Consider the following 27908-nt stretch of genomic DNA (forward strand, 5'->3'; position numbering starts at 1 on the left):
TTATCTCAGTGAAATAAGCATTTCAGTGAAACCTGCATCAAAAGTTGAGTCATTTAGTGAAGTCGAGATTTTGGTCTTCTGAAGTGATTATCACAGTGAAATAAGCGTTTCAATGAAACCAGCATGAAACATTGGATCATTTGCTGAAGTTCAGATTTCGTTCTTCTAACATGCTTATCTCAGTGAAATAAGCGTTTCAATGAAACCTGCATGAAACGTTGAGTAGACTGGTGACGTTTACAGTTAGATATGCTGAAGTGCTTATCTCACTGAAATAAGCATTTCAGGGAAGACAGAATCAAAAGTTGAGTCAGTTGGTGATGTTGAGATTCTGGTCTTCTGAAGTGCTTATCTCAGTGAAATAAGCATTTCGGTGACACGAGCTTCAAGATTTGATTCACTTGATGAAGTTGAGATTTTGGTCTTCTGAAGTGCTTAACTACGTGAAATAAGCATTTCTGTCATACCAGCATCAGAAGTTGTGTCGTCTGGTGAAGTTGAGATTTTGGTCTTCTGACGTACTTGTTTGACTGAAAGAAGCATTTCAGTGACACGAGCATCAAAATTTGAATTATTTGTTGAAGTTGAGATTTTGGTCTTCTGAAGTGCTTATTCTCACTGAAATAAGCATCTCCATGAAACCAGCATGGAAGTTTGATTCAAATGTTGACTTTGAGATTTTTGTCTTCTAAAGTGCTTCTCTGACTGAAATAAGCGTTTCAGTGACACAGCGTCCAAAGTTGAGTCCTTTGCTGAAGTTGAGATTTTGGCCATCTGAAAATGCTTATCTCAGTGAAATAAGCATTTCAGTGACACGGGCATCAAAATTTGAGTTTATGGTGAAGTTGAGAGTTTTCTCTCCTGAACTGCTTATTTCACTGTAAATATGCATTTCAGTGAATCGAGCATCAAAAATTGAGTCATTTGGTTAAGTTGAGATGATGGTCTTCTGAAGTGCTCATCTCACTGAAATACGCATTTCAGTGAAACCAGCATGAAAAAGTTTTCTGATTTGGTGAAGAGGCTTATTTGCACTCTGAAATGATTGTCTCAGTGAAATAAGCATTTCAGTGAAACCAGCATGAAACTTGAGTCGTTTGGTGAACTTGTGATTTAGTTCTTCTGAAGCGCTTATCACGGTGAAATTAAGCATTTCAGTGAATCCTGCATCAAAATTTGAGTCAATTGGTCAAGTTGAGATTTTGGCCGTCTGAAAGTGCTTATCTCAGTGAAATAAGCATTTCAGTGAAACCTGCATCAGAAGTTGAGTCATTTAGTGAAGTCGAGATTTTGGTCTTCTGAAGTGATTATCACAGTGAAATAAGCGTTTCAATGAAACCAGCATGAAACATTGAGTCATTTGTTGAAGTTCAGATTTCGTTCTTCTAACATGCTTATCTCAGTGAAATAAGCGTTTCAATGAAACCTGCATGAAACGTTGAGTAGTCTGGTGACGTTTAGAGTTTGATATGCTGAAGTGCTTATCTCACTGAAATAAGCATTTCAGGGAATAGAGAATCAAAAGTTGAGTCAGTTGGTGATGTTGAGAGTCTGGTCTTCTGAATTGCTTATCTCAGTGAAATAAGCATTTTGGTGACACGAGCTTCAAGATTTGATTCACTTGATGAAGTTGAGATTTTGGTCTTCTGAAGTGCTTAACTAAGTGAAATATGCATTTATGTCAAACCAGCATCAGAAGTTGTGTCGTTTGGCGAAGTTGAGATTTTGGTCTTCTGACGTGCTTGTTTGACTGAAATAAGCATTTCAGTGACACGAGCATCAAAATTTGAATTATTTGTTGAAGTTGAGATTTTGGTCTTCTGAAGTGCTTATTCTCACTGAAATAAGCATCTCCATGAAACCAGCATGGAAGTTTGATTCAAATGGTGACTTTGAGATTTTTGTCTTCTGAAGTGCTTCTCTGACTCAAATAAGCGTTTCAGTGACACAGCGTCCAAAGTTGAGTCCTTTGCTGAAGTTGAGATTTTGGCCATCTGAAAATGCTTATCTCAGTGAAATAAGCATTTCAGTGAAACCTGCATCAAAAGTTGAGTCATTTAGTGAAGTCGAGATTTCGTTCTTCTGACGTGCTTATCACAGTGAAATAAGCGTTTCAATGAAACCTGCATGAAACTTTGAGTAGTCTGGTGACGTTTAGAGTTTGATATGCTGAAGTGCATATCTCACTGAAAGAAGCATTTCAGGGAATCCAGAATCAAAAGTTGAGTCAGTTGGTGATGTTGAGATTCTGGTCTTCTGAAGTGCTTATCGCAGTGAAATAAGCATTTTGGTGACACGAGCTTCAAGATTTGATTCAATTGATGAAGTTGAGATTTTGGTCTTCTGAAGTGCTTAACTAAGTGAAATAAGCATTTATGTCAAACCAGCATCAGAAGTTGTGTGGTTTGGTGAAGTTGAGATTTTGGTCTTCTGACGTGCTTGTTTGACTGAAATAAGCATTTCAGTGACACGAGCATCAAAATTTGAATTATTTGTTGAAGTTGAGATTTTGGTCTTCTGAAGTGCTTATTCTCACTGAAATAAGCATCTCCATGAAACCAGCATGGAAGTTTGATTCAAATGGTGACTTTGAGATTTTTGTCTTCTGAAGTGCTTCTCTGACTGAAATAAGCGTTTCAGTGACACAGCGTCCAAAGTTGAGTCCTTTGCTGAAGTTGAGATTTTGGCCATCTGAAAGTGCTTATCTCAGTGAAATAAGCATTTCAGTGACACGTGCATCAAAATTTGAGTTTATGGTGAAGTTGAGAGTTTTCTCTCCTGAACTGCTTATCTCACTGTAAATATGCATTTCAGTGAATCGAGCATCAAAAATTGAGTCATTTGGTGAAGTTGAGATGATGGTCTTCTGAAGTGCTCATCTCACTGAAATACGCATTTCAGTGAAACCAGCATGAAAAAGTTTACTGATTTGGTGAAGAGGCTTATTTGCACTCTGAAATGATTGTCTCAGTGAAATAAGCATTTCAGTGAAACCAGCATGAAACTTGAGTCGTTTGGTGAACTTGTGATTTAGTTCTTCTGAAGCGCTTATCACAGTGAAATTAAGCATTTCAGTGAATCCTGCATCAAAATTTGAGTCAATTGGTCAAGTTGAGATTTTGGCCGTCTGAAAGTGCTTATCTCAGTGAAATAAGCATTTCAGTGAAACCTGCATCAAAAGTTGACTCATTTAGTGAAGTCGAGATTTTGGTCTTCTGAAGTGATTATCACAGTGAAATAAGCCTTTCAATGAAACCAGCATGAAACATTAGGTCATTTGTTGAAGTTCAGATTTCGTTCTTCTAACATGCTTATCTCAGTGAAATAAGCGTTTCAATGAAACCTGCATGAAACGTTGAGTAGTCTGGTGACGTTTAGAGTTAGATATGCTGAAGTGCTTATCTCACTGAAATAAGCATTTCAGGGAATACAGAATCAAAAGTTGAGTCAGTTGGTGATGTTGAGATTCTGGTCTTCTGAAGTGCTTATCTCAGTGAAATAAGCATTTCGGTGACACGAGCTTCAAGATTTGATTCACTTGATGAAGTTGAGATTTTGGTCTTCTGAAGTGCTTAACTACGTGAAATAAGCATTTCTGTCATACCAGCATCAGAAGTTGTGTCGTCTGGTGAAGTTGAGATTTTTGTCTTCTGACGTACTTGTTTGACTGAAAGAAGCCTTTCAGTGACACGAGCATCAAAATTTGAATTATTTGTTGAAGTTGAGATTTTGGTCTTCTGAAGTGCTTATTCTCACTGAAATAAGCATCTCCATGAAACCAGCATGGAAGTTTGATTCAAATGTTGACTTTGAGATTTTTGTCTTCTAAAGTGCTTCTCTGACTGAAATACGCGTTTCAGTGACACAGCGTCCAAAGTTGAGTCCTTTGCTGAAGTTCAGATTTTGGCCATCTGAAAATGCTTATCTCAGTGAAATAAGCATTTCAGTGACACGGGCATCAAAATTTGAGTTTATGGTGAAGTTGAGAGTTTTCTCTCCTGAACTGCTTATTTCACTGTAAATATGCATTTCAGTGAATCGAGCATCAAAAATTGAGTCATTTGGTTAAGTTGAGATGATGGTCTTCTGAAGTGCTCATCTCACTGAAATACGCATTTCAGTGAAACCAGCATGAAAAAGTTTTCTGATTTGGTGAAGAGGCTTATTTGCACTCTGAAATGATTGTCTCAGTGAAATAAGCATTTCAGTGAAACCAGCATGAAACTTGAGTCGTTTGGTGAACTTGTGATTTAGTTCTTCTGAAGCGCTTATCACGGTGAAATTAAGCATTTCAGTGAATCCTGCATCAAAATTTGAGTCAATTGGTCAAGTTGAGATTTTGGCCGTCTGAAAGTGCTTATCTCAGTGAAATAAGCATTTCTGTGAAACCTGCATCAAAAGTTGAGTCATTTAGTGAAGTCGAGATTTTGGTCTTCTGAAGTGATTATCACAGTGAAATAAGCGTTTCAATGAAACCAGCATGAAACATTGAGTCATTTGTTGAAGTTCAGATTTCGTTCTTCTAACATGCTTATCTCAGTGAAATAAGCGTTTCAATGAAACCTGCATGAAACGTTGAGTAGTCTGGTGACGTTTAGAGTTTGATATGCCGAAGTGCTTATCTCACTGAAATAAGCATTTCAGGGAATAGAGAATCAAAAGTTGAGTCAGTTGGTGATGTTGAGAGTCTGGTCTTCTGAATTGCTTATCTCAGTGAAATAAGCATTTTGGTGACACGAGCTTCAAGATTTGATTCACTTGATGAAGTTGAGATTTTGGTCTTCTGAAGTGCTTAACTAAGTGAAATATGCATTTATGTCAAACCAGCATCAGAAGTTGTGTCGTTTGGCGAAGTTGAGATTTTGGTCTTCTGACGTGCTTGTTTGACTGAAATAAGCATTTCAGTGACACGAGCATCAAAATTTGAATTATTTGTTGAAGTTGAGATTTTGGTCTTCTGAAGTGCTTATTCTCACTGAAATAAGCATCTCCATGAAACCAGCATGGAAGTTTGATTCAAATGGTGACTTTGAGATTTTTGTCTTCTGAAGTGCTTCTCTGACTCAAATAAGCGTTTCAGTGACACAGCGTCCAAAGTTGAGTCCTTTGCTGAAGTTGAGATTTTGGCCATCTGAAAATGCTTATCTCAGTGAAATAAGCATTTCAGTGAAACCTGCATCAAAAGTTGAGTCATTTAGTGAAGTCGAGATTTCGTTCTTCTGACGTGCTTATCACAGTGAAATAAGCGTTTCAATGAAACCTGCATGAAACTTTGAGTAGTCTGGTGACGTTTAGAGTTTGATATGCTGAAGTGCATATCTCACTGAAAGAAGCATTTCAGGGAATCCAGAATCAAAAGTTGAGTCAGTTGGTGATGTTGAGATTCTGGTCTTCTGAAGTGCTTATCGCAGTGAAATAAGCATTTTGGTGACACGAGCTTCAAGATTTGATTCAATTGATGAAGTTGAGATTTTGGTCTTCTGAAGTGCTTAACTAAGTGAAATAAGCATTTATGTCAAACCAGCATCAGAAGTTGTGTGGTTTGGTGAAGTTGAGATTTTGGTCTTCTGACGTGCTTGTTTGACTGAAATAAGCATTTCAGTGACACGAGCATCAAAATTTGAATTATTTGTTGAAGTTGAGATTTTGGTCTTCTGAAGTGCTTATTCTCACTGAAATAAGCATCTCCATGAAACCACCATGGAAGTTTGATTCAAATGGTGACTTTGAGATTTTTGTCTTCTGAAGTGCTTCTCTGACTGAAATAAGCGTTTCAGTGACACAGCGTCCAAAGTTGAGTCCTTTGCTGAAGTTGAGATTTTGGCCATCTGAAAGTGCTTATCTCAGTGAAATAAGCATTTCAGTGACACGTGCATCAAAATTTGAGTTTATGGTGAAGTTGAGAGTTTTCTCTCCTGAACTGCTTATCTCACTGTAAATATGCATTTCAGTGAATCGAGCATCAAAAATTGAGTCATTTGGTGAAGTTGAGATGATGGTCTTCTGAAGTGCTCATCTCACTGAAATACGCATTTCAGTGAAACCAGCATGAAAAAGTTTACTGATTTGGTGAAGAGGCTTATTTGCACTCTGAAATGATTGTCTCAGTGAAATAAGCATTTCAGTGAAACCAGCATGAAACTTGAGTCGTTTGGTGAACTTGTGATTTAGTTCTTCTGAAGCGCTTATCACAGTGAAATTAAGCATTTCAGTGAATCCTGCATCAAAATTTGAGTCAATTGGTCAAGTTGAGATTTTGGCCGTCTGAAAGTGCTTATCTCAGTGAAATAAGCATTTCAGTGAAACCTGCATCAAAAGTTGACTCATTTAGTGAAGTCGAGATTTTGGTCTTCTGAAGTGATTATCACAGTGAAATAAGCCTTTCAATGAAACCAGCATGAAACATTAGGTCATTTGTTGAAGTTCAGATTTCGTTCTTCTAACATGCTTATCTCAGTGAAATAAGCGTTTCAATGAAACCTGCATGAAACGTTGAGTAGTCTGGTGACGTTTAGAGTTAGATATGCTGAAGTGCTTATCTCACTGAAATAAGCATTTCAGGGAATACAGAATCAAAAGTTGAGTCAGTTGGTGATGTTGAGATTCTGGTCTTCTGAAGTGCTTATCTCAGTGAAATAAGCATTTCGGTGACACGAGCTTCAAGATTTGATTCACTTGATGAAGTTGAGATTTTGGTCTTCTGAAGTGCTTAACTACGTGAAATAAGCATTTCTGTCATACCAGCATCAGAAGTTGTGTCGTCTGGTGAAGTTGAGATTTTTGTCTTCTGACGTACTTGTTTGACTGAAAGAAGCCTTTCAGTGACACGAGCATCAAAATTTGAATTATTTGTTGAAGTTGAGATTTTGGTCTTCTGAAGTGCTTATTCTCACTGAAATAAGCATCTCCATGAAACCAGCATGGAAGTTTGATTCAAATGTTGACTTTGAGATTTTTGTCTTCTAAAGTGCTTCTCTGACTGAAATACGCGTTTCAGTGACACAGCGTCCAAAGTTGAGTCCTTTGCTGAAGTTCAGATTTTGGCCATCTGAAAATGCTTATCTCAGTGAAATAAGCATTTCAGTGACACGGGCATCAAAATTTGAGTTTATGGTGAAGTTGAGAGTTTTCTCTCCTGAACTGCTTATTTCACTGTAAATATGCATTTCAGTGAATCGAGCATCAAAAATTGAGTCATTTGGTTAAGTTGAGATGATGGTCTTCTGAAGTGCTCATCTCACTGAAATACGCATTTCAGTGAAACCAGCATGAAAAAGTTTTCTGATTTGGTGAAGAGGCTTATTTGCACTCTGAAATGATTGTCTCAGTGAAATAAGCATTTCAGTGAAACCAGCATGAAACTTGAGTCGTTTGGTGAACTTGTGATTTAGTTCTTCTGAAGCGCTTATCACGGTGAAATTAAGCATTTCAGTGAATCCTGCATCAAAATTTGAGTCAATTGGTCAAGTTGAGATTTTGGCCGTCTGAAAGTGCTTATCTCAGTGAAATAAGCATTTCAGTGAAACCTGCATCAAAAGTTGAGTCATTTAGTGAAGTCGAGATTTTGGTCTTCTGAAGTGATTATCACAGTGAAATAAGCGTTTCAATGAAACCAGCATGAAACATTGAGTCATTTGTTGAAGTTCAGATTTCGTTCTTCTAACATGCTTATCTCAGTGAAATAAGCGTTTCAATGAAACCTGCATGAAACGTTGAGTAGTCTGGTGACGTTTAGAGTTTGATATGCCGAAGTGCTTATCTCACTGAAATAAGCATTTCAGGGAATAGAGAATCAAAAGTTGAGTCAGTTGGTGATGTTGAGAGTCTGGTCTTCTGAATTGCTTATCTCAGTGAAATAAGCATTTTGGTGACACGAGCTTCAAGATTTGATTCACTTGATGAAGTTGAGATTTTGGTCTTCTGAAGTGCTTAACTAAGTGAAATAAGCATTTCAGTGAAACCTGCATCAAAAGTTGAGTCATTTAGTGAAGTCGAGATTTCGTTCTTCTGACGTGCTTATCACAGTGAAATAAGCGTTTCAATGAAACCTGCATGAAACTTTGAGTAGTCTGGTGACGTTTAGAGTTTGATATGCTGAAGTGCATATCTCACTGAAAGAAGCATTTCAGGGAATCCAGAATCAAAAGTTGAGTCAGTTGGTGATGTTGAGATTCTGGTCTTCTGAAGTGCTTATCGCAGTGAAATAAGCATTTTGGTGACACGAGCTTCAAGATTTGATTCACTTGATGAAGTTGAGATTTTGGTCTTCTGAAGTGCTTAACTAATTGAAATAAGCATTTATGTCAAACCAGCATCAGAAGTTGTGTCGTTTGGTGAAGTTGAGATTTTGGTCTTCTGACGTGCTTGTTTGACTGAAATAAGCATTTCAGTGACACGAGCATCAAAATTTGAATTATTTGTTGAAGTTGAGATTTTGGTCTTCTGAAATGCTTATTCTCACTGAAATAAGCATCTCCATGAAACCAGCATGGAAGTTTGATTCAAATGGTGACTTTGAGATTTTTGTCTTCTGAAGTGCTTCTCTGACTGAAATAAGCGTTTCAGTGACACAGCGTACAAAGTTGAGTCCTTTGCTGAAGTTGAGATTTTGGCCATCTGAAAGTGCTTATCTCAGTGAAATAAGCATTTCAGTGACACGGGCATCAAAATTTGAGTTTATGGTGAAGTTGAGAGTTTTCTCTCCTGAACTGCTTATCTCACTGTAAATATGCATTTCAGTGAATCGAGCATCAAAAATTGAGTCATTTGGTGAAGTTGAGATGATGGTCTTCTGAAGTGCTCATCTCACTGAAATACGCATTTCAGTGAAACCAGCATGAAAAAGTTTTCTGATTTGGTGAAGAGGCTTATTTGCACTCTGAAATGATTGTCTCAGTGAAATAAGCATTTCAGTGAAACCAGCATGAAACTTGAGTCGTTTGGTGAACTTGTGATTTAGTTCTTCTGAAGCGCTTATCACGGTGAAATTAAGCATTTCAGTGAATCCTGCATCAAAATTTGAGTCAATTGGTCAAGTTGAGATTTTGGCCGTCTGAAAGTGCTTATCTCAGTGAAATAAGCATTTCAGTGAAACCTGCATCAAAAGTTGAGTCATTTAGTGAAGTCGAGATTTTGGTCTTCTGAAGTGATTATCACAGTGAAATAAGCGTTTCAATGAAACCAGCATGAAACATTGAGTCATTTGTTGAAGTTCAGATTTCGTTCTTCTAACATGCTTATCTCAGTGAAATAAGCGTTTCAATGAAACCTGCATGAAACGTTGAGTAGTCTGGTGACGTTTAGAGTTTGATATGCTGAAGTGCTTATCTCACTGAAATAAGCATTTCAGGGAATAGAGAATCAAAAGTTGAGTCAGTTGGTGATGTTGAGAGTCTGGTCTTCTGAATTGCTTATCTCAGAGAAATAAGCATTTTGGTGACACGAGCTTCAAGATTTGATTCACTTGATGAAGTTGAGATTTTGGTCTTCTGAAGTGCTTAACTAAGTGAAATAAGCATTTATGTCAAACCAGCATCAGAAGTTGTGTCGTTTGGCGAAGTTGAGATTTTGGTCTTCTGACGTGCTTGTTTGACTGAAATAAGCATTTCAGTGACACGAGCATCAAAATTTGAATTATTTGTTGAAGTTGAGATTTTGGTCTTCTGAAGTGCTTATTCTCACTGAAATAAGCATCTCCATGAAACCAGCATGGAAGTTTGATTCAAATGGTGACTTTGAGATTTTTGTCTTCTGAAGTGCTTCTCTGACTCAAATAAGCGTTTCAGTGACACAGCGTCCAAAGTTGAGTCCTTTGCTGAAGTTGAGATTTTGGCCATCTGAAAATGCTTATCTCAGTGAAATAAGCATTTCAGTGAAACCTGCATCAAAAGTTGAGTCATTTAGTGAAGTCGAGATTTCGTTCTTCTGACGTGCTTATCACAGTGAAATAAGCGTTTCAATGAAACCTGCATGAAACTTTGAGTAGTCTGGTGACGTTTAGAGTTTGATATGCTGAAGTGCATATCTCACTGAAAGAAGCATTTCAGGGAATCCAGAATCAAAAGTTGAGTCAGTTGGTGATGTTGAGATTCTGGTCTTCTGAAGTGCTTATCGCAGTGAAATAAGCATTTTGGTGACACGAGCTTCAAGATTTGATTCACTTGATGAAGTTGAGATTTTGGTCTTCTGAAGTGCTTAACTAAGTGCAATAAGCATTTATGTCAAACCAGCATCAGAAGTTGTGTGGTTTGATGAAGTTGAGATTTTGGTCTTCTGACGTGCTTGTTTGACTGAAATAAGCATTTCAGTGACACGAGCATCAAAATTTGAATTATTTGTTGAAGTTGAGATTTTGGTCTTCTGAAGTGCTTATTCTCACTGAAATAAGCATCTCCATGAAACCAGCATGGAAGTTTGATTCAAATGGTGACTTTGAGATTTTTGTCTTCTGAAGTGCTTCTCTGACTGAAATAAGCGTTTCAGTGACACAGCGTCCAAAGTTGAGTCCTTTGCTGAAGTTGAGATTTTGGCCATCTGAAAATGCTTATCTCAGTGAAATAAGCATTTCAGTGACACGGGCATCAAAATTTGAGTTTATGGTGAAGTTGAGAGTTTTCTCTCCTGAACTGCTTATCTCACTGTAAATATGCATTTCAGTGAATCGAGCATCAAAAATTGAGTCATTTGTTGGAGTTCAGATTTTGGTCTTCTGAAGTGCTTATCTTAGCGAAATAAGCATTTCACAGACACGAGCATCAAAAGTAGTGTCGGTTAGTGAAGTTGAGATGATGGTCTTCTGAAGTGCTCATCTCACTGAAATACGCATTTCAGTGAAACCAGCATGAAAAAGTTTACTGATTTGTTGAAGAGGCTTATTTGCACTCTGAAATGATTGTCTCAGTGAAATAAGCATTTCAGTGAAACCAGCATGAAACTTGAGTCGTTTGGTGAACTTGTGATTTAGTTCTTCTGAAGCGCTTATCACAGTGAAATTAAGCATTTCAGTGAATCCTGCATCAAAATTTGAGTCAATTGGTCAAGTTGAGATTTTGGCCGTCTGAAAGTGCTTATCTCAGTGAAATAAGCATTTCAGTGAAACCTGCATCAAAAGTTGAGTCATTTAGTGAAGTCGAGATTTTGGTCTTCTGAAGTGATTATCACAGTGAAATAAGCGTTTCAATGAAACCAGCATGAAACATTGGATCATTTGCTGAAGTTCAGATTTCGTTCTTCTAACATGCTTATCTCAGTGAAATAACCGTTTCAATGAAAGCTGCATGAAACGTTGAGTAGTCTGGTGACGTTTAGAGTTTGATATGCTGAAGTGCTTATCTCACTGAAATAAGCATTTCAGGGAATACAGAATCAAAAGTTGAGTCAGTTGGTGATGTTGAGATTCTGGTCTTCTGAAGTGCTCATCTCAGTGAAATAAGCATTTCGGTGACACGAGCTTCAAGATTTGATTCACTTGATGAAGTTGAGATTTTGGTCTTCTGAAGTGCTTATCTCAGTGAAATAAGCATTTCAGTGAAACCTGCATCAAAAGTTGTGTCATTTAGTGAAGTCGAGATTTTGGTCTTCTGAAGTGATTATCACAGTGAAATAAGCGTTTCAATGAAACCAGCATGAAACATTGGGTCATTTGTTGAAGTTCAGATTTCGTTCTTCTAACATGCTTATCTCAGTGAAATAAGCGTTTCAATGAAACCTGCATGAAACGTTGAGTAGTCTGGTGACGTTTAGAGTTTGATATGCTGAAGTGCTTATCTCACTGAAATAAGCATTTCAGGGAATACAGAATCAAAAGTTGAGTCAGTTGGTGATGTTGAGATTCTGGTCTTCTGAAATGCTTATCTCTGTGAAATAAGCATTTCGGTGACACGAGCTTCAAGATTTGATTCACTTGATGAAGTTGAGATTTTGGTCTTCTGAAGTGCTTAACTAAGTGAAATAAGCATTTCTGTCATACCAGCATCAGAAGTTGTGTCGTCTGGTGAAGTTGAGATTTTGGTCTTCTGACGTACTTGTTTGACTGAAATAAGCATTTCAGTGACACGAGCATCAAAATTTGAATTATTTGTTGAAGTTGAGATTTTGGTCTTCTGAAGTGCTTATTCTCACTGAAATAAGTATCTCCATGAAACCAGCATGGAAGTTTGATTCAAATGGTGACTTTGAGAATTTTGTCTTCTGAAGTGCTTCTCTGACTCAAATAAGCGTTTCAGTGACACAGCGTCCAAAGTTGAGTCCTTTGCTGAAGTTGAGATTTTGGCCATCTGAAAATGCTTATCTCAGTGAAATAAGCATTTCAGTGAAACCTGCATCAAAAGTTGAGTCATTTAGTGAAGTCGAGATTTCGTTCTTCTGACGTGCTTATCACAGTGAAATAAGCGTTTCAATGAAACCTGCATGAAACTTTGAGTAGTCTGGTGACGTTTAGAGTTTGATATGCTGAAGTGCATATCTCACTGAAAGAAGCATTTCAGGGAATCCAGAATCAAAAGTTGAGTCAGTTGGTGATGTTGAGATTCTGGTCTTCTGAAGTGCTTATCGCAGTGAAATAAGCATTTTGGTGACACGAGCTTCAAGATTTGATTCACTTGATGAAGTTGAGATTTTGGTCTTCTGAAGTGCTTAACTAATTGAAATAAGCATTTATGTCAAACCAGCATCAGAAGTTGTGTGGTTTGGTGAAGTTGAGATTTTGGTCTTCTGACGTGCTTGTTTGACTGAAATAAGCATTTCAGTGACACGAGCATCAAAATTTGAATTATTTGTTGAAGTTGAGATTTTTGTCTTCTGAAATGCTTATTCTCACTGAAATAAGCATCTCCATGAAACCAGCATGGAAGTTTGATTCAAATGGTGACTTTGAGATTTTTGTCTTCTGAAGTGCTTCTCTGACTGAAATAAGCGTTTCAGTGACACAGCGTCCAAAGTTGAGTCCTTTGCTGAAGTTGAGATTTTGGCCATCTGAAAGTGCTTATCTCAGTGAAATAAGCATTTCAGTGACACGGGCATCAAAATTTGAGTTTATGGTGAAGTTGAGAGTTTTCTCTCCTGAACTGCTTATCTCACTGTAAATATGCATTTCAGTGAATCGAGCATCAAAAATTGAGTCATTTGGTGAAGTTGAGATGATGGTCTTCTGAAGTGCTCATCTCACTGAAATACGCATTTCAGTGAAACCAGCATGAAAAAGTTTACTGATTTGGTGAAGAGGCTTATTTGCACTCTGAAATGATTGTCTCAGTGAAATAAGCATTTCAGTGAAACCAGCATGAAACTTGAGTCGTTTGGTGAACTTGTGATTTAGTTCTTCTGAAGCGCTTATCACAGTGAAATTAAGCATTTCAGTGAATCCTGCATCAAAATTTGAGTCAATTGGTCAAGTTGAGCTTTTGGCCGTCTGAAAGTGCTTATCTCAGTGAAATAAGCATTTCAGTGAAACCTGCATCAAAAGTTGAGTCATTTAGTGAAGTCGAGATTTTGGTCTTCTGAAGTGATTATCACAGTGAAATAAGCGTTTCAATGAAACCAGCATGAAACATTGGATCATTTGCTGAAGTTCAGATTTCGTTCTTCTAACATGCTTATCTCAGTGAAATAAGCGTTTCAATGAAACCTGCATGAAACGTTGAGTAGTCTGGTGACGTTTAGAGTTAGATATGCTGAAGTGCTTATCTCACTGAAATAAGCATTTCAGGGAATACAGAATCAAAAGTTGAGTCAGTAGGTGATGTTGAGATTCTGGTCTTCTGAAGTGCTTATCTCAGTGAAATAAGCATTTCGGTGACACGAGCTTCAAGATTTGATTCACTTGATGAAGTTGAGATTTTGGTCTTCTGAAGTGCTTAACTAAGTGAAATAAGCATTTCTGTCATACCAGCATCAGAAGTTGTGTCGTCTGGTGAAGTTGAGATTTTGGTCTTCTGAAGTGCTTATCTTAGCGAAATAAGCATTTCACAGACACGAGCATCAAAAGTAGTGTCGGTTAGTGAAGTTGAGATGATGGTCTTCTGAAGTGCTCATCTCACTGAAATACGCATTTCAGTGAAACCAGCATGAAAAAGTTTACTGATTTGTTGAAGAGGCTTATTTGCACTCTGAAATGATTGTCTCAGTGAAATAAGCATTTCAGTGAAACCAGCATGAAACTTGAGTCGTTTGGTGAACTTGTGATTTAGTTCTTCTGAAGCGCTTATCACAGTGAAATTAAGCATTTCAGTGAATCCTGCATCAAAATTTGAGTCAATTGGTCAAGTTGAGCTTTTGGCCGTCTGAAAGTGCTTATCTCAGTGAAATAAGCATTTCAGTGAAACCTGCATCAAAAGTTGAGTCATTTAGTGAAGTCGAGATTTTGGTCTTCTGAAGTGATTATCACAGTGAAATAAGCGTTTCAATGAAACCAGCATGAAACATTGGATCATTTGCTGAAGTTCAGATTTCGTTCTTCTAACATGCTTATCTCAGTGAAATAAGCGTTTCAATGAAACCTGCATGAAACGTTGAGTAGTCTGGTGACGTTTAGAGTTAGATATGCTGAAGTGCTTATCTCACTGAAATAAGCATTTCAGGGAATACAGAATCAAAAGTTGAGTCAGTTGGTGATGTTGAGATTCTGGTCTTCTGAAGTGCTTATCTCAGTGAAATAAGCATTTCGGTGACACGAGCTTCAAGATTTGATTCACTTGATGAAGTTGAGATTTTGGTCTTCTGAAGTGCTTAACTACGTGAAATAAGCATTTCTGTCATACCAGCATCAGAAGTTGTGTCGTCTGGTGAAGTTGAGATTTTGGTCTTCTGAAGTGCTTATTCTCACTGAAATAAGCATCTCCATGAAACCAGCATGGAAGTTTGATTCAAATGGTGACTTTGAGAATTTTGTCTTCTGAAGTGCTTCTCTGACTCAAATAAGCGTTTCAGTGACACAGCGTCCAAAGTTGAGTCCTTTGCTGAAGTTGAGATTTTGGCCATCTGAAAATGCTTATCTCAGTTAAATAAGCATTTCAGTGAAACCTGCATCAAAAGTTGAGTCATTTAGTGAAGTCGAGATTTCGTTCTTCTGACGTGCTTATCACAGTGAAATAAGCGTTTCAATGAAACCTGCATGAAACTTTGAGTAGTCTGGTGACGTTTAGAGTTTGATATGCTGAAGTGCATATCTCACTGAAAGAAGCATTTCAGGGAATCCAGAATCAAAAGTTGAGTCAGTTGGTGATGTTGAGATTCTGGTCTTCTGAAGTGCTTATCGCAGTGAAATAAGCATTTTGGTGACACGAGCTTCAAGATTTGATTCACTTGATGAAGTTGAGATTTTGGTCTTCTGAAGTGCTTAACTAAGTGAAATAAGCATTTATGTCAAACCAGCATCAGAAGTTGTGTGGTTTGGTGAAGTTGAGATTTTGGTCTTCTGACGTGCTTGTTTGACTGAAATAAGCATTTCAGTGACACGAGCATCAAAATTTGAATTATTTGTTGAAGTTGAGATTTTGGTCTTCTGAAGTGCTTATTCTCACTGAAATAAGCATCTCCATGAAACCAGCATGGAAGTTTGATTCAAATGGTGACTTTGAGATTTTTGTCTTCTGAAGTGCTTCTCTGACTGAAATAAGCGTTTCAGTGACACAGCGTCCAAAGTTGAGTCCTTTGCTGAAGTTGAGATTTTGGCCATCTGAAAGTGCTTATCTCAGTGAAATAAGCATTTCAGTGACACGGGCATCAAAATTTGAGTTTATGGTGAAGTTGAGAGTTTTCTCTCCTGAACTGCTTATCTCACTGTAAATATGCATTTCAGGGAAAACAGAATCAAAAGTTGAGTCAGTTGGTGATGTTGAGATTCTGGTCTTTTGAAATGCTAATCTCAGTGAAATAAGCATTTCGGTGACACGAGCTTCAAGATTTGATTCACTTGATGAAGTTGAGATTTTGGTCTTCTGAAGTGCTTAACTAAGTGAAATAAGCATTTCTGTCATACCAGCATCAGAAGTTGTGTCGTTTGGTGAAGTTGAGATTTTGGTCTTCTGACGTACTTGTTTGACTGAAATAAGCATTTCAGTGACACGAGCATCAAAATTTGAATTATTTGTTGAAGTTGAGATTTTGGTCTTCTGAAGTGCTTATTCTCACTGAAATAAGCATCTCCATGAAACCAGCATGGAAGTTTGATTCAAATGGTGACTTTGAGATTTTTGTCTTCTGAAGTGCTTCTCTGACTGAAATAAGCGTTTCAGTGACACAGCGTCCAAAGTTGAGTCCTTTGCTGAAGTTGAGATTTTGGCCATCTGAAAATGCTTATCTCAGTGAAATAAGCATTTCAGTGACACGGGCATCAAAATTTGAGTTTATGGTGAAGTTGAGAGTTTTCTCTCCTGAACTGCTTATCTCACTGTAAATATGCATTTCAGTGAATCGAGCATCAAAAATTGAGTCATTTGTTGGAGTTCAGATTTTGGTCTTCTGAAGTGCTTATCTTAGCGAAATAAGCATTTCACAGACACGAGCATCAAAAGTAGTGTCGGTTAGTGAAGTTGAGATGATGGTCTTCTGAAGTGCTCATCTCACTGAAATACGCATTTCAGTGAAACCAGCATGAAAAAGTTTACTGATTTGTTGAAGAGGCTTATTTGCACTCTGAAATGATTGTCTCAGTGAAATAAGCATTTCAGTGAAACCAGCATGAAACTTGAGTCGTTTGGTGAACTTGTGATTTAGTTCTTCTGAAGCGCTTATCACAGTGAAATTAAGCATTTCAGTGAATCCTGCATCAAAATTTGAGTCAATTGGTCAAGTTGAGATTTTGGCCGTCTGAAAGTGCTTATCTCAGTGAAATAAGCATTTCAGTGAAACCTGCATCAAAAGTTGAGTCATTTAGTGAAGTCGAGATTTTGGTCTTCTGAAGTGATTATCACAGTGAAATAAGCGTTTCAATGAAACCAGCATGAAACATTGGATCATTTGCTGAAGTTCAGATTTCGTTCTTCTAACATGCTTATCTCAGTGAAATAACCGTTTCAATGAAAGCTGCATGAAACGTTGAGTAGTCTGGTGACGTTTAGAGTTTGATATGCTGAAGTGCTTATCTCACTGAAATAAGCATTTCAGGGAATACAGAATCAAAAGTTGAGTCAGTTGGTGATGTTGAGATTCTGGTCTTCTGAAGTGCTTATCTCAGTGAAATAAGCATTTCGGTGACACGAGCTTCAAGATTTGATTCACTTGATGAAGTTGATATTTTGGTCTTCTGAAGTGCTTATCTCAGTGAAATAAGCATTTCAGTGAAACCTGCATCAAAAGTTGTGTCATTTAGTGAAGTCGAGATTTTGGTCTTCTGAAGTGATTATCACAGTGAAATAAGCGTTTCAATGAAACCAGCATGAAACATTGGGTCATTTGTTGAAGTTCAGATTTCGTTCTTCTAACATGCTTATCTCAGTGAAATAAGCGTTTCAATGAAACCTGCATGAAACGTTGAGTAGTCTGGTGACGTTTAGAGTTTGATATGCTGAAGTGCTTATCTCACTGAAATAAGCATTTCAGGGAATACAGAATCAAAAGTTGAGTCAGTTGGTGATGTTGAGATTCTGGTCTTCTGAAATGCTTATCTCTGTGAAATAAGCATTTCGGTGACACGAGCTTCAAGATTTGATTCACTTGATGAAGTTGAGATTTTGGTCTTCTGAAGTGCTTAACTAAGTGAAATAAGCAATTCTGTCATACCAGCATCAGAAGTTGTGTCGTCTGGTGAAGTTGAGATTTTGGTCTTCTGACGTACTTGTTTGACTGAAATAAGCATTTCAGTGACACGAGCATCAAAATTTGAATTATTTGTTGAAGTTGAGATTTTGGTCTTCTGAAGTGCTTATTCTCACTGAAATAAGCATCTCCATGAAACCAGCATGGAAGTTTGATTCAAATGGTGACTTTGAGATTTTTGTCTTCTGAAGTGCTTCTCTGACTGAAATAAGCGTTTCAGTGACACAGCGTCCAAAGTTGAGTCCTTTGCTGAAGTTGAGATTTTGGCCATCTGAAAATGCTTATCTCAGTGAAATAAGCATTTCAGTGACACGGGCATCAAAATTTGAGTTTATGGTGAAGTTGAGAGTTTTCTCTCCTGAACTGCTTATCTCACTGTAAATATGCATTTCAGGGAAAACAGAATCAAAAGTTGAGTCAGTTGGTGATGTTGAGATTCTGGTCTTTTGAAATGCTAATCTCAGTGAAATAAGCATTTCGGTGACACGAGCTTCAAGATTTGATTCACTTGATGAAGTTGAGATTTTGGTCTTCTGAAGTGCTTAACTAAGTGAAATAAGCATTTCTGTCATACCAGCATCAGAAGTTGTGTCGTTTGGTGAAGTTGAGATTTTGGTCTTCTAACGTACTTGTTTGACTGAAATAAGCATTTCAGTGACACGAGCATCAAAATTTGAATTATTTGTTGAAGTTGAGATTTTGGTCTTCTGAAGTGCTTATTCTCACTGAAATAAGCATCTCCATGTAACCAGCATGGAAGTTTGATTCAAATGGTGACTTTGAGATTTTTGTCTTCTGAAGTGCTTCTCTGACTGAAATAAGCGTTTCAGTGACACAGCGTCCAAAGTTGAGTCCTTTGCTGAAGTTGAGATTTTGGCCATCTGAAAATGCTTATCTCAGTGAAATAAGCATTTCAGTGACACGGGCATCAAAATTTGAGTTTATGGTGAAGTTGAGAGTTTTCTCTCCTGAACTGCTTATCTCACTGTAAATATGCATTTCAGTGAATCGAGCATCAAAAATTGAGTCATTTGTTGGAGTTCAGATTTTGGTCTTCTGAAGTGCTTATCTTAGCGAAATAAGCATTTCACAGACACGAGCATCAAAAGTAGTGTCGGTTAGTGAAGTTGAGATGATGGTCTTCTGAAGTGCTCATCTCACTGAAATACGCATTTCAGTGAAACCAGCATGAAAAAGTTTACTGATTTGTTGAAGAGGCTTATTTGCACTCTGAAATGATTGTCTCAGTGAAATAAGCATTTCAGTGAAACCAGCATGAAACTTGAGTCGTTTGGTGAACTTGTGATTTAGTTCTTCTGAAGCGCTTATCACAGTGAAATTAAGCATTTCAGTGAATCCTGCATCAAAATTTGAGTCAATTGGTCAAGTTGAGATTTTGGCCGTCTGAAAGTGCTTATCTCAGTGAAATAAGCATTTCAGTGAAACCTGCATCAAAAGTTGAGTCATTTAGTGAAGTCGAGATTTTGGTCTTCTGAAGTGATTATCACAGTGAAATAAGCGTTTCAATGAAACCAGCATGAAACATTGGATCATTTGCTGAAGTTCAGATTTCGTTCTTCTAACATGCTTATCTCAGTGAAATAACCGTTTCAATGAAAGCTGCATGAAACGTTGAGTAGTCTGGTGACGTTTAGAGTTTGATATGCTGAAGTGCTTATCTCACTGAAATAAGCATTTCAGGGAATACAGAATCAAAAGTTGAGTCAGTTGGTGATGTTGAGATTCTGGTCTTCTGAAGTGCTCATCTCAGTGAAATAAGCATTTCGGTGACACGAGCTTCAAGATTTGATTCACTTGATGAAGTTGAGATTTTGGTCTTCTGAAGTGCTTATCTCAGTGAAATAAGCATTTCAGTGAAACCTGCATCAAAAGTTGTGTCATTTAGTGAAGTCGAGATTTTGGTCTTCTGAAGTGATTATCACAGTGAAATAAGCGTTTCAATGAAACCAGCATGAAACATTGGGTCATTTGTTGAAGTTCAGATTTCGTTCTTCTAACATGCTTATCTCAGTGAAATAAGCGTTTCAATGAAACCTGCATGAAACGTTGAGTAGTCTGGTGACGTTTAGAGTTTGATATGCTGAAGTGCTTATCTCACTGAAATAAGCATTTCAGGGAATACAGAATCAAAAGTTGAGTCAGTTGGTGATGTTGAGATTCTGGTCTTCTGAAATGCTTATCTCTGTGAAATAAGCATTTCGGTGACACGAGCTTCAAGATTTGATTCACTTGATGAAGTTGAGATTTTGGTCTTCTGAAGTGCTTAACTAAGTGAAATAAGCATTTCTGTCATACCAGCATCAGAAGTTGTGTCGTCTGGTGAAGTTGAGATTTTGGTCTTCTGACGTACTTGTTTGACTGAAATAAGCATTTCAGTGACACGAGCATCAAAATTTGAATTATTTGTTGAAGTTGAGATTTTGGTCTTCTGAAGTGCTTATTCTCACTGAAATAAGCATCTCCATGAAACCAGCATGGAAGTTTGATTCAAATGGTGACTTTGAGATTTTTGTCTTCTGAAGTGCTTCTCTGACTGAAATAAGCGTTTCAGTGACACAGCGTCCAAAGTTGAGTCCTTTGCTGAAGTTGAGATTTTGGCCATCTGAAAATGCTTATCTCAGTGAAATAAGCATTTCAGTGACACGGGCATCAAAATTTGAGTTTATGGTGAAGTTGAGAGTTTTCTCTCCTGAACTGCTGATCTCACTGTAAATATGCATTTCAGTGAATCGAGCATCAAAAATTGAGTCATTTGTTGGAGTTCAGATTTTGGTCTTCTGAAGTGCTTATCTTAGCGAAATAAGCATTTCACAGACACGAGCATCAAAAGTAGTGTCGGTTAGTGAAGTTGAGATGATGGTCTTCTGAAGTGCTCATCTCACTGAAATACGCATTTCAGTGAAACCAGCATGAAAAAGTTTACTGATTTGTTGAAGAGGCTTATTTGCACTCTGAAATGATTGTCTCAGTGAAATAAGCATTTCAGTGAAACCAGCATGAAACTTGAGTCGTTTGGTGAACTTGTGATTTAGTTCTTCTGAAGCGCTTATCACAGTGAAATTAAGCATTTCAGTGAATCCTGCATCAAAATTTGAGTCAATTGGTCAAGTTGAGATTTTGGCCGTCTGAAAGTGCTTATCTCAGTGAAATAAGCATTTCAGTGAAACCTGCATCAAAAGTTGAGTCATTTAGTGAAGTCGAGATTTTGGTCTTCTGAAGTGATTATCACAGTGAAATAAGCGTTTCAATGAAACCAGCATGAAACATTGGATCATTTGCTGAAGTTCAGATTTCGTTCTTCTAACATGCTTATCTCAGTGAAATAACCGTTTCAATGAAAGCTGCATGAAACGTTGAGTAGTCTGGTGACGTTTAGAGTTTGATATGCTGAAGTGCTTATCTCACTGAAATAAGCATTTCAGGGAATACAGAATCAAAAGTTGAGTCAGTTGGTGATGTTGAGATTCTGGTCTTCTGAAGTGCTCATCTCAGTGAAATAAGCATTTCGGTGACACGAGCTTCAAGATTTGATTCACTTGATGAAGTTGAGATTTTGGTCTTCTGAAGTGCTTATCTCAGTGAAATAAGCATTTCAGTGAAACCTGCATCAAAAGTTGTGTCATTTAGTGAAGTCGAGATTTTGGTCTTCTGAAGTGATTATCACAGTGAAATAAGCGTTTCAATGAAACCAGCATGAAACATTGGGTCATTTGTTGAAGTTCAGATTTCGTTCTTCTAACATGCTTATCTCAGTGAAATAAGCGTTTCAATGAAACCTGCATGAAACGTTGAGTAGTCTGGTGACGTTTAGAGTTTGATATGCTGAAGTGCTTATCTCACTGAAATAAGCATTTCAGGGAATACAGAATCAAAAGTTGAGTCAGTTGGTGATGTTGAGATTCTGGTCTTCTGAAATGCTTATCTCTGTGAAATAAGCATTTCGGTGACACGAGCTTCAAGATTTGATTCACTTGATGAAGTTGAGATTTTGGTCTTCTGAAGTGCTTAACTAAGTGAAATAAGCATTTCTGTCATACCAGCATCAGAAGTTGTGTCGTCTGGTGAAGTTGAGATTTTGGTCTTCTGACGTACTTGTTTGACTGAAATAAGCATTTCAGTGACACGAGCATCAAAATTTGAATTATTTGTTGAAGTTGAGATTTTGGTCTTCTGAAGTGCTTATTCTCACTGAAATAAGCATCTCCATGAAACCAGCATGGAAGTTTGATTCAAATGGTGACTTTGAGATTTTTGTCTTCTGAAGTGCTTCTCTGACTGAAATAAGCGTTTTCAGTGACACAGCGTCCAAAGTTGAGCCCTTTGCTGAAGTTGAGATTTTGGCCATCTGAAAGTGCTTATCTCAGTGAAATAAGCATTTCAGTGAAACCTGCATCAAAAGTTGAGTCATTTAGTGAAGTCGAGATTTCGTTCTTCTGACGTGCTTATCACAGTGAAATAAGCGTTTCAATGAAACCTGCATGAAACTTTGAGTAGTCTGGTGACGTTTAGAGTTTGATATGCTGAAGTGCATATCTCACTGAAAGAAGCATTTCAGGGAATCCAGAATCAAAAGTTGAGTCAGTTGGTGATGTTGAGATTCTGGTCTTCTGAAGTGCTTATCGCAGTGAAATAAGCATTTTGGTGACACGAGCTTCAAGATTTGATTCACTTGATGAAGTTGAGATTTTGGTCTTCTGAAGTGCTTAACTACGTGAAATAAGCATTTCTGTCATACCAGCATCAGAAGTTGTGTCGTTTGGTGAAGTTGAGATTTTGGTCTTCTGACGTGCTTGTTTGACTGAAATAAGCATTTCAGTGACACGAGCATCAAAATTTGAATTATTTGTTGAAGTTGAGATTTTGGTCTTCTGAAATGCTTATTCTCACTGAAATAAGCATCTCCATGAAACCAGCATGGAAGTTTGATTCAAATGGTGACTTTGAGATTTTTGTCTTCTGAAGTGCTTCTCTGACTGAAATAAGCGTTTCAGTGACACAGCGTCCAAAGTTGAGTCCTTTGCTGAAGTTGAGATTTTGGCCATCTGAAAGTGCTTATCTCAGTGAAATAAGCATTTCAGTGACACGGGCATCAAAATTTGAGTTTATGGTGAAGTTGAGAGTTTTCTCTCCTGAACTGCTTATCTCACTGTAAATATGCATTTCAGTGAATCGAGCATCAAAAATTGAGTCATTTGGTGAAGTTGAGATGATGGTCTTCTGAAGTGCTCATCTCACTGAAATACGCATTTCAGTGAAACCAGCATGAAAAAGTTTACTGATTTGGTGAAGAGGCTTATTTGCACTCTGAAATGATTGTCTCAGTGAAATAAGCATTTCAGTGAAACCAGCATGAAACTTGAGTCGTTTGGTGAACTTGTGATTTAGTTCTTCTGAAGCGCTTATCACAGTGAAATTAAGCATTTCAGTGAATCCTGCATCAAAATTTGAGTCAATTGGTCAAGTTGAGCTTTTGGCCGTCTGAAAGTGCTTATCTCAGTGAAATAAGCATTTCAGTGAAACCTGCATCAAAAGTTGAGTCATTTAGTGAAGTCGAGATTTTGGTCTTCTGAAGTGATTATCACAGTGAAATAAGCGTTTCAATGAAACCAGCATGAAACATTGGATCATTTGCTGAAGTTCAGATTTCGTTCTTCTAACATGCTTATCTCAGTGAAATAAGCGTTTCAATGAAACCTGCATGAAACGTTGAGTAGTCTGGTGACGTTTAGAGTTTGATATGCTGAAGTGCTTATCTCACTGAAATAAGCATTTCAGGGAATACAGAATCAAAAGTTGAGTCAGTTGGTGATGTTGAGATTCTGGTCTTCTGAAATGCTTATCTCTGTGAAATAAGCATTTCGGTGACACGAGCTTCAAGATTTGATTCACTTGATGAAGTTGAGATTTTGGTCTTCTGAAGTGCTTAACTAAGTGAAATAAGCATTTCTGTCATACCAGCATCAGAAGTTGTGTCGTCTGGTGAAGTTGAGATTTTGGTCTTCTGACGTACTTGTTTGACTGAAATAAGCATTTCAGTGACACGAGCATCAAAATTTGAATTATTTGTTGAAGTTGAGATTTTGGTCTTCTGAAGTGCTTATTCTCACTGAAATAAGCATCTCCATGAAACCAGCATGGAAGTTTGATTCAAATGGTGACTTTGAGATTTTTGTCTTCTGAAGTGCTTCTCTGACTGAAATAAGCGTTTCAGTGACACAGCGTCCAAAGTTGAGTCCTTTGCTGAAGTTGAGATTTTGGCCATCTGAAAATGCTTATCTCAGTGAAATAAGCATTTCAGTGACACGGGCATCAAAATTTGAGTTTATGGTGAAGTTGAGAGTTTTCTCTCCTGAACTGCTGATCTCACTGTAAATATGCATTTCAGTGAATCGAGCATCAAAAATTGAGTCATTTGTTGGAGTTCAGATTTTGGTCTTCTGAAGTGCTTATCTTAGCGAAATAAGCATTTCACAGACACGAGCATCAAAAGTAGTGTCGGTTAGTGAAGTTGAGATGATGGTCTTCTGAAGTGCTCATCTCACTGAAATACGCATTTCAGTGAAACCAGCATGAAAAAGTTTACTGATTTGTTGAAGAGGCTTATTTGCACTCTGAAATGATTGTCTCAGTGAAATAAGCATTTCAGTGAAACCAGCATGAAACTTGAGTCGTTTGGTGAACTTGTGATTTAGTTCTTCTGAAGCGCTTATCACAGTGAAATTAAGCATTTCAGTGAATCCTGCATCAAAATTTGAGTCAATTGGTCAAGTTGAGATTTTGGCCGTCTGAAAGTGCTTATCTCAGTGAAATAAGCATTTCAGTGAAACCTGCATCAAAAGTTGAGTCATTTAGTGAAGTCGAGATTTTGGTCTTCTGAAGTGATTATCACAGTGAAATAAGCGTTTCAATGAAACCAGCATGAAACATTGGATCATTTGCTGAAGTTCAGATTTCGTTCTTCTAACATGCTTATCTCAGTGAAATAACCGTTTCAATGAAAGCTGCATGAAACGTTGAGTAGTCTGGTGACGTTTAGAGTTTGATATGCTGAAGTGCTTATCTCACTGAAATAAGCATTTCAGGGAATACAGAATCAAAAGTTGAGTCAGTTGGTGATGTTGAGATTCTGGTCTTCTGAAGTGCTCATCTCAGTGAAATAAGCATTTCGGTGACACGAGCTTCAAGATTTGATTCACTTGATGAAGTTGAGATTTTGGTCTTCTGAAGTGCTTATCTCAGTGAAATAAGCATTTCAGTGAAACCTGCATCAAAAGTTGTGTCATTTAGTGAAGTCGAGATTTTGGTCTTCTGAAGTGATTATCACAGTGAAATAAGCGTTTCAATGAAACCAGCATGAAACATTGGGTCATTTGTTGAAGTTCAGATTTCGTTCTTCTAACATGCTTATCTCAGTGAAATAAGCGTTTCAATGAAACCTGCATGAAACGTTGAGTAGTCTGGTGACGTTTAGAGTTTGATATGCTGAAGTGCTTATCTCACTGAAATAAGCATTTCAGGGAATACAGAATCAAAAGTTGAGTCAGTTGGTGATGTTGAGATTCTGGTCTTCTGAAATGCTTATCTCTGTGAAATAAGCATTTCGGTGACACGAGCTTCAAGATTTGATTCACTTGATGAAGTTGAGATTTTGGTCTTCTGAAGTGCTTAACTAAGTGAAATAAGCATTTCTGTCATACCAGCATCAGAAGTTGTGTCGTCTGGTGAAGTTGAGATTTTGGTCTTCTGACGTACTTGTTTGACTGAAATAAGCATTTCAGTGACACGAGCATCAAAATTTGAATTATTTGTTGAAGTTGAGATTTTGGTCTTCTGAAGTGCTTATTCTCACTGAAATAAGCATCTCCATGAAACCAGCATGGAAGTTTGATTCAAATGGTGACTTTGAGATTTTTGTCTTCTGAAGTGCTTCTCTGACTGAAATAAGCGTTTCAGTGACACAGCGTCCAAAGTTGAGTCCTTTGCTGAAGTTGAGATTTTGGCCATCTGAAAATGCTTATCTCAGTGAAATAAGCATTTCAGTGACACGGGCATCAAAATTTGAGTTTATGGTGAAGTTGAGAGTTTTCTCTCCTGAACTGCTGATCTCACTGTAAATATGCATTTCAGTGAATCGAGCATCAAAAATTGAGTCATTTGTTGGAGTTCAGATTTTGGTCTTCTGAAGTGCTTATCTTAGCGAAATAAGCATTTCACAGACACGAGCATCAAAAGTAGTGTCGGTTAGTGAAGTTGAGATGATGGTCTTCTGAAGTGCTCATCTCACTGAAATACGCATTTCAGTGAAACCAGCATGAAAAAGTTTACTGATTTGTTGAAGAGGCTTATTTGCACTCTGAAATGATTGTCTCAGTGAAATAAGCATTTCAGTGAAACCAGCATGAAACTTGAGTCGTTTGGTGAACTTGTGATTTAGTTCTTCTGAAGCGCTTATCACAGTGAAATTAAGCATTTCAGTGAATCCTGCATCAAAATTTGAGTCAATTGGTCAAGTTGAGATTTTGGCCGTCTGAAAGTGCTTATCTCAGTGAAATAAGCATTTCAGTGAAACCTGCATCAAAAGTTGAGTCATTTAGTGAAGTCGAGATTTTGGTCTTCTGAAGTGATTATCACAGTGAAATAAGCGTTTCAATGAAACCAGCATGAAACATTGGATCATTTGCTGAAGTTCAGATTTCGTTCTTCTAACACGCTTATCTCAGTGAAATAACCGTTTCAATGAAAGCTGCATGAAACGTTGAGTAGTCTGGTGACGTTTAGAGTTTGATATGCTGAAGTGCTTATCTCACTGAAATAAGCATTTCAGGGAATACAGAATCAAAAGTTGAGTCAGTTGGTGATGTTGAGATTCTGGTCTTCTGAAGTGCTCATCTCAGTGAAATAAGCATTTCGGTGACACGAGCTTCAAGATTTGATTCACTTGATGAAGTTGAGATTTTGGTCTTCTGAAGTGCTTATCTCAGTGAAATAAGCATTTCAGTGAAACCTGCATCAAAAGTTGTGTCATTTAGTGAAGTCGAGATTTTGGTCTTCTGAAGTGATTATCACAGTGAAATAAGCGTTTCAATGAAACCAGCATGAAACATTGGGTCATTTGTTGAAGTTCAGATTTCGTTCTTCTAACATGCTTATCTCAGTGAAATAAGCGTTTCAATGAAACCTGCATGAAACGTTGAGTAGTCTGGTGACGTTTAGAGTTTGATATGCTGAAGTGCTTATCTCACTGAAATAAGCATTTCAGGGAATACAGAATCAAAAGTTGAGTCAGTTGGTGATGTTGAGATTCTGGTCTTCTGAAATGCTTATCTCTGTGAAATAAGCATTTCGGTGACACGAGCTTCAAGATTTGATTCACTTGATGAAGTTGAGATTTTGGTCTTCTGAAGTGCTTAACTAAGTGAAATAAGCATTTCTGTCATACCAGCATCAGAAGTTGTGTCGTCTGGTGAAGTTGAGATTTTGGTCTTCTGACGTACTTGTTTGACTGAAATAAGCATTTCAGTGACACGAGCATCAAAATTTGAATTATTTGTTGAAGTTGAGATTTTGGTCTTCTGAAGTGCTTATTCTCACTGAAATAAGCATCTCCATGAAACCAGCATGGAAGTTTGATTCAAATGGTGACTTTGAGATTTTTGTCTTCTGAAGTGCTTCTCTGACTGAAATAAGCGTTTTCAGTGACACAGCGTCCAAAGTTGAGCCCTTTGCTGAAGTTGAGATTTTGGCCATCTGAAAGTGCTTATCTCAGTGAAATAAGCATTTCAGTGAAACCTGCATCAAAAGTTGAGTCATTTAGTGAAGTCGAGATTTCGTTCTTCTGACGTGCTTATCACAGTGAAATAAGCGTTTCAATGAAACCTGCATGAAACTTTGAGTAGTCTGGTGACGTTTAGAGTTTGATATGCTGAAGTGCATATCTCACTGAAAGAAGCATTTCAGGGAATCCAGAATCAAAAGTTGAGTCAGTTGGTGATGTTGAGATTCTGGTCTTCTGAAGTGCTTATCGCAGTGAAATAAGCATTTTGGTGACACGAGCTTCAAGATTTGATTCACTTGATGAAGTTGAGATTTTGGTCTTCTGAAGTGCTTAACTACGTGAAATAAGCATTTCTGTC

This window comes from Stegostoma tigrinum, chromosome 13, assembly GCF_030684315.1.
Source record: "Stegostoma tigrinum isolate sSteTig4 chromosome 13, sSteTig4.hap1, whole genome shotgun sequence".
Taxonomy (NCBI): domain Eukaryota; kingdom Metazoa; phylum Chordata; class Chondrichthyes; order Orectolobiformes; family Stegostomatidae; genus Stegostoma; species Stegostoma tigrinum.